The sequence below is a fragment of the Saccopteryx leptura genome, chromosome 5 (genome assembly GCF_036850995.1).
Source record: "Saccopteryx leptura isolate mSacLep1 chromosome 5, mSacLep1_pri_phased_curated, whole genome shotgun sequence".
In the NCBI taxonomy this organism is placed as follows: Eukaryota; Metazoa; Chordata; class Mammalia; order Chiroptera; family Emballonuridae; genus Saccopteryx; species Saccopteryx leptura.
The window spans coordinates 14960952-14968310 of record NC_089507.1 but is presented as its reverse complement, the minus strand read 5'-3'; the positions used below and the strand labels follow the sequence as shown (position 1 = coordinate 14968310).

Genomic DNA, 7359 nt, shown 5'->3' with positions numbered 1-7359 from the left:
GAATAACTATGTGAAATTAAAAGAAATGACAAAAGGAGAATTTATCAAGTCCATTTATTTACTCAGCCAATATGTCAGGTATGTAATTCTAGGCTATAGAATGCCTACTCTACCTGTGCTTCCACAGTGGAGAAAAGAGAAGAAGGTCCTTGCTCTTAGGAAGCTGACATTAACCCTTTGAGTAGCACCAGCGTTCACGTACATCCTTGTACTTCCTGGCCATCCAGAGTACAACCGTACATGTGGGAGGCAACATTTAAAAAAGGCAAATGTAAGGCCCTGGCCAGTTGGCTCAGTGGTAGAGCGTCGGCCTGGAGTGCGGGAGTCCCGGGTTCGATTCCCTGCCAGGGCACACAGGAGAAGCGCCCATCTGCTTCTCCACCCCTCCCCCTCTCCTTCCTCTCTGTCTCTTTCTTCCCCTCCCGCAGCCAAGGCGCCATTGGAGCAAAGTTTGCCCGGGCGTTGGGGATGGCTCTGTGGCCTCTGCCTCAGGCGCTAGAATGGCTCTGATTGCGGAAGAGCGTCGGCCCCTGGTGGGAAGAGCATCGCCCTCTGGTGGGCATGCTGGGTGGATCCTGGTCGGGCACATGCGGGAGTCTGTCTGACTGCCTCCCCGTTTCCAACTTCAGAAAAAAATACAAAAACAAATAAACAAAACAAAACAAAAAGGCAAATGTATGTTCTTGTTTCTATAAATTGGTTATCAAACAAACATGATTTTAAGTTAATAAAACTGGAACTGGAACTAATTTAATTTTTTGAAAAAAAACCTCAATCCTGGGGGTCAGTGTGCATGAAAAAAACTCACTACTCAAAGGGTTAATGGAGGTAAGATATATAATTTTAAAAAAAAGAAAGAAAAACCTGTAAAAAGTGAAATTCTTCAGAGCTTAACATAAGTCAATGTGACAGAAAAGGATAAGGTATACCCTTGAAAAAAGTAATAGAAAGAGGTGTCCTTCCTAAAGGAGGAGCCATGTAACCTGAGGCTTGACAAACAAGAGGAACCAGCAACCCTTATGAAGAGACAGAGCATTCTAGGTAGAGGCAACAGCTGATGCAAAGTCCCTGTGGCAAGAAAGAGCTTATGTTGCTCCAATCAACGATAGTGTACAATGGGAAGGGAGGCCCAAGAAGCCAGAGATGTAGGCACTTCGTGTGCAGCTTGTAAACTGGTGCTTGAGTTACATTTTATTGCAGGTATGAAGGGAGGCCATAAAAGGGATTACATCAGTTCACATGTTTAAAAGTAGCCTGGCTGTTTATGGAGAACGGATTGCAGGGAGCCACAGGAGAAATGAGGTAAGTGCTCAGGTCTCACGTCAAACCATACTCGGCCACCTACCTGCCACAATGATGTGGGAAAGTTACTCAATCCTCTCTTAGCTTCATTACCTAAAGACACATGCAATGAAGCACATTGCACCTTCCTAGCACATCAGACCTGCTTGAAAATGGTATCTCTTAGGCAATAGTTCTATCCGCAAGGTCACAGAAAACATTGGCTTAGTGAATGGGCTGGGCAACATGAGAAATGTGTCCTATTCAATCCTGCTCTTGTCAATCTTGCTGGGGAGAAACATCCACCCTTCCACCAAAACTATATTTTTTATTCCCAACCTGAGGCAAGTGGAAAGCAGTGGGGAGAAACGTAGGAAGGAGGAAAGAGGGAGGGAACGCTGGTTTACCGGAGTATACTGCCTTTGAACACAGCACACACCTCAGGGAACTTGTTTCCTGCCCATTCGCCTCCCATCCAAGCTCTCTCTGAGTAGCCTGCCCGGGCCCCTAAGTGTATCTGGACCATGCGTACTCTTCATTTCCCTTCCTCTTTTCTCTACTTTTCATTGAGCTCATCTACCCGCACCATGTCCCCTCCATGAAAGCCACAAAGTCATCGGGAAAACAATCGCTGTCAGGGTTGTCTCACAGGAAACAGTTTCAGGTCTTTGGTATGAAGACTGCTGAAGATAAACACACCGCATTCTCTCCTCTCGGCCAAAATGGCTGCTACCCAGCAAATGTGATGAAAGATTGCCATCAGGTGTGTAAACACGTAAGTGACCCAAGGTCAGAGGGTGCCTTATCTGCTGTTGCACAACCTACTGCCAATCACGGACTCACCAAGTCCGAGGAGGGAGAGGAAGTGACAGATGGGATTACTAAACTCCTTTCCCGTTGCCTTGGCCCAGATTTTTATGCAAAAATTTTAAATTGTTGAATGATTTAAAATATTTTCCAAGAGAAAATGTGAAGTCAATAACCCACCTTGATCATAACTCACTGCTCTGTGTTGCTACATCTCTGGAAATTTAAGGCTTTTTTTTTTTTTCTAAAAATTATTATTAAGATCATCTCCTCAATTCTAAATGCATTCACCAAAAATATCATCCCTTTTTGAGCAAAAGTGAAATGATATAAAATATTGAAGCGGTTTCAACTTTTAGAAAATTACAACCACTTCAATATTTTATATCATTCATATTTATATCACTCCCTGCCACTCATAAGGAAGGATATTTTGGGTTGGTATGTTCACTCATTCAACCACTGTTTTTCCTGAGCACCTACTAAGCGCTAGAGACTTCACTAGATTCCAGGGAGGCGCGGTAGAGTGAGACAGAGGGTCCCATCACTCTTAGAGTTGGGATTCGAGTTGAGGGCAGAGGCTTGAAGCAGGAGAGGCTGAGGATAAAGAGAAAGAAGTAAATAAGCTCCGATTATAGGGCCTGAGAAGTGCTTTGAGAAAACATAAATGGGGGAAGGGGGCTCGAGGAACCCAGAGAGTAGAGCCCTCAAGAAAGAGGGCATCCGACTAAGGAGGGGATAAGGGCACTAAAAGCCTGAAGGGGGGGAATGACCCATTCAGATGATGGGCGGGGCGGGGTGGGGGGGAGGCAGTGCCCAGAAAGGTCTTCCGCCACTGAGCTCTGCAAATGCAGAGGCCCGGGCTGGGAAAAGAAATTGGTGTGTTTACAGATCCCAGAGGAAGACCTAGACAGAGTGCCCAGAGGGAAGAAGTGAATGGAAGCATAGACCTGCAGAGCCTATTGGGCCCCGAGAGCTTACATCCAAAACCAGTGCATTGCCGCTGAACCCAGGTATTCATTCTTACTCACTTCAACTTAATCCAAAGGAAAAAGGGAGTATAAATCTGATGGGTGTTTTGATTTCTTCTTCTTTGTGGGTTCTGTCCTACGGTTGATCAGGTTTACCTATGCTAGATTTTACAAATCCCACCCGGAGCATCGGGCCTAAGTTAGGCCCCGGACATATTTCACCAGGCCCATTGAAGAAGCCCCGGCCCTTGCTTCCGGCTGCCTCCCTCTCCTCCCCTGATTTGGAAGCGCCCCACTGTTCACATGCCGAACATGCAGTAAAAGGGCTCTCACAGTGCAATCCCAATGGACAGTTCCCACATCACCTCCCCTACTGGTTTGCCAGGGCTGCCCTCGCCAAGTCCCACAGACTGGGTGGCGTAAACGACAAAAATGGTCCATCCCACAGTTTTGGAGGCCAAAGTCCAGAATCAGGTGTTGGTTTCCTTTGAAGGCTGTGAGAAGTGCTTGGACAACAAGCCCTCCACCCTGCAGACAGAGGGCCATCTTCGCCTGTGCCTCCTTCCATCAATCTCCCCCTGTGTGGATCCATGCCCAAATTTCTTCTTCTTTTTAAGGACACCAGTAGTATTGGATTAAAACCCACTTTAATTAACTTGTTTTAACTGATTACCTCTGTGAAGACCCCATCGCCAAGTAAAATCAATTCTACGGTACTGGGTTTAGGATTTCATCATATATTTTTTTTTTTTGGAGGGGAGAACACAATTTAATCGGTAATACCTCCCATTTCCCATCCAATATTCATGCACACACCCCCTGAGCCTTTTTAACACTCAGTTCCCGAGACCATCTGGTATTCCTAACCCCACTGGGTGTTTCCTCCTTCCCTTTCCTCCGCATGTGGGACTCTCCTCATGCCTTACTCAACTTGGTGAAATCTTACTCGTCAAAAATGTCAGCTTCAACAGTGGTGACCTCTGGTAGGACCCTTTACTGCACCAATATCCACAATTCTACAACTTGAAGAAATGGCCTCGCCCACTTGCACTTTGTACCAGTTTGCTTGTAACTGGACTTTACTCATGCTCCATTACAGTAGTTAGTTCGGGCCATGTCCATCACCCCAGACAGAAAGTGGTGAGCTGTTCCATATCCCCAGCAAGTGCCCAGTGAACTATGCTGCCTGGCATGGCTTCCATTCGTACACTGTTGGTTTTCTCTTTAGAAACATTTCTGTTGGAGACCTTTGACAATGACAAATGGCTTTATCAAAGTAATGATGAAGACAATGTGATGGATCATGTTGTCAGAATCTGAAGTTTCTTTTATATATGAAGTATTGACCAGCTGTGTGATTGAAGGGAAATAAAAGGACTACCCATTGGATGAGTGATAGGAACAGACAACCTTTAAGCGCTCTTCCACCTCTCATACATGATGACGGAACTTCCAGTTGGATTTGAATAACTGCTTAATCGCTACTCCATCCCATCGCTACCCCACATAAACAATACTTTATTACACAGATGTTAAAGGTGCCTTGCCATGAATAATCAAATCGTGAGCCCTCGAATAAAGGCGTTTCATGAACACATGAATTTTACTAAAGCTAAACCCCAAATCTCCATCTTAAAGATGACAAGGATGTCAACAGATTGACTCAGAAGAATATAGCAGCAAAGAAGAATTTTTAAATGTTTCAACATTTCTCCCATATAACTGATTAAAGACACATCTACACACATATAGAATGCATAAATTTATAAAATTTTTATTTGCATGTAAATATACATACAAATAGTACGTTTTCTGTCTCCCAGGCATTAAACAACTCTGGCCACCAACTCAGGCATCTAGTTCAGATGAACTAAGGATAACCATCTACTTTGCCCCTGGCTGATATAATAGCAACACCATCGATCAGGTGTCTCCTTGCCCATTGTCAGGGGATGTTTATTTATAATAGAAAATTCATGTTTTGCATATAAATGCATATATAAATACAAATAGATGTATAGATAATAATTGCAAACAGGTTTCCATTTAAAGAAATTGTGTTTGGTGGAACCACTTTATGTTTATTTATTTATTTCCTGAAATGAGAAGCAGGGAGGCAGAGAGACAACTGGGATTCACCCAGCAAGCCCACTAGGGGGTGATGCTCTGTCCACCTGGGCTGTTGCTCTGTTGCAACCGGAGCCATTCCAGTGCCTCAAGTAGAGGCCATGGAGCCGTCCTCAGTGCCCAGGCCAACTTTGCTCCAGTGGAGCCCTGGCTGTGGGAGGGGAAGAGAGAGACAGAGAGGAAGGAGAGGAGGAGAGGTGGAGAAGCAGATGGGTGCTTCTCCTGTGTGCCCTGGCTGGGAATTGAACACAGGACTTCTACACGCTAGACCAACACTCTACCACTGAGCCAACTGGCCAGGGCCAGTGGAACCCACTTTAAAAAAGTAAGTTTATTTGGTGAATTTATAACAAAGGAGTAGGTTTTATTAGAAGTGGACAGTTACATTTCTTTTATAATATTCTATACTTTTATCCTTTGCCCACACTACACACACGTGGACTAGAAGGAGTAATATAAAACTCATGTCTCCACCTAATTTTTCCCTAAAGACATTATACCATCAAGAGTCCTGAACCTCTGAAGCCACAGTAAAACTCTTGATTATAATTTTGAGGTAAATTGATAGCACTTTAGGAAACAGATTCTTGCCATATTTGCTCAGCAGACGGTATGTGTGATTTGGGAAGAGTGTTACATTAGATCTACATTAGACTCATGAGGATTTTGCAAATGATGATGGTGATGATCAGTTTTATGTGTCAATTTGGCTGGCTCTAGCCAGAGGTTACTGCATCAAACAGTCCATCTAGGTGTTGCTTTGAACATATTTGGGAGCTGGGATGAAAGTCCATAACCAGTTGCCTTTTAATGAGAGACTTTTAGATATTCTGGGAGGACTTGATTGCAATCCCCTGGAAGACCTTAATTGAAGGTGGGGTTTTGCTGGTGGAACGGAAGTTCTGCCTGTGGGCAGCAACTTCACCGGAGTCCAGGAGCTCCAGCTGACCCTTCCTGATGGTCCGCCATGCCCGATGGCCAGCCCAATGGATTTTGAACTTGCCTAGACAGTCCCCACAACTGCATAAGCCAATTCATTGCTGTAAATCTCTTACTATCATCAACATAGGGACATCCAAACCTTTAGAGAATTTTCCTAAGTTTGTTTAAGCCCAACTGAGGACAATTGCCAGGGAATGAGATCCCAAATGCTTCCCTGAGAGTGCCTTTGGGGGTCTGGCAATTCAAAGGTGTGTTAACGTAGATGGACGAGAACAATGGACAGGGCGCACTTAAACCTTTTACTAAGGACGTTACAGACCTGGGCATGACTGCCGACCAGGACCTTCCCCGTTAGGGATTTATCATCAGGTCGCCCTTGGAGGTTACTTTTGGTGAGATTTATTACAGCGCCTCCTTTCTTTCGCAATGTGTGTCCTCTACCGGTTCTGCTTCTCTGACTCAGCAGTGATTGTCGCCAGTGTGCTGTGCTTCCTGAGGCCACCGTCCCACCTTTTCTTTTGCCTTTTTTCATTAGGAGCCTTTTAAAGGCAGGGAACAAATCTTACTCATCTCTGCAGGTCCAGTACCGACATGGGACATGGCAGAGTTGAGCTCAGCAAATGTTCACTAAATGAAATACCTAATAAATGCAGGCCAAACCCACTGCAACGGCCCATTTAAGATAGGCTTTGTGTGTGTGTGTGTGTGTGTGTGCGCGCGCACGCACGTGCGCGTGTGCTTTTGTGTGGTTTTTATAATAACCTACAGAGGTCATATTTTTTTGTGGTTTTGCTGATAAAGAAAAAGAACTCTATTTTTCTCTCTCTTTCTATAGAATGAAAGAAAAGTATCAAAGCACTGTAAACGCAAGCGTTGGCTAATTATTAGGGAAATTACATGGAACCAGGACGGCAAACAAAGTAGTTTGAAGGTAATAACACCGTGGCATTTTATACAACTACAGAACTTGTAACACGAAACTTCTTTACCAGTCTTATGATAAATATCTCATAGTTTTGCAAATGAGGAGACTGATTATTTTTAAAAACCACTTTTATCACATTCTAAAATGCAAGAGTATCATAAGGAAAAGGCCAGAGTTTCAATGAGGTTGTATAGGAAAGGGGGAAAATAACTATAAATTTTATTGAGTGCATATATAATAGATGTTAGAGTGGATCATCTATTCCTAACAAATATGTTCCTCCCTCAACAGTGGGTCAACTGATTA

General features: G+C 44.1%; 1 pseudogene; it reads right to left on the bottom strand.

Moving 5' to 3' along the window:
* Positions 1-4869: 4869 nt before the first annotated feature.
* LOC136407417 (small nucleolar RNA SNORA48) lies at positions 4870-5013 on the bottom strand (annotated as a pseudogene).
* Positions 5014-7359: the final 2346 nt, after the last annotated feature.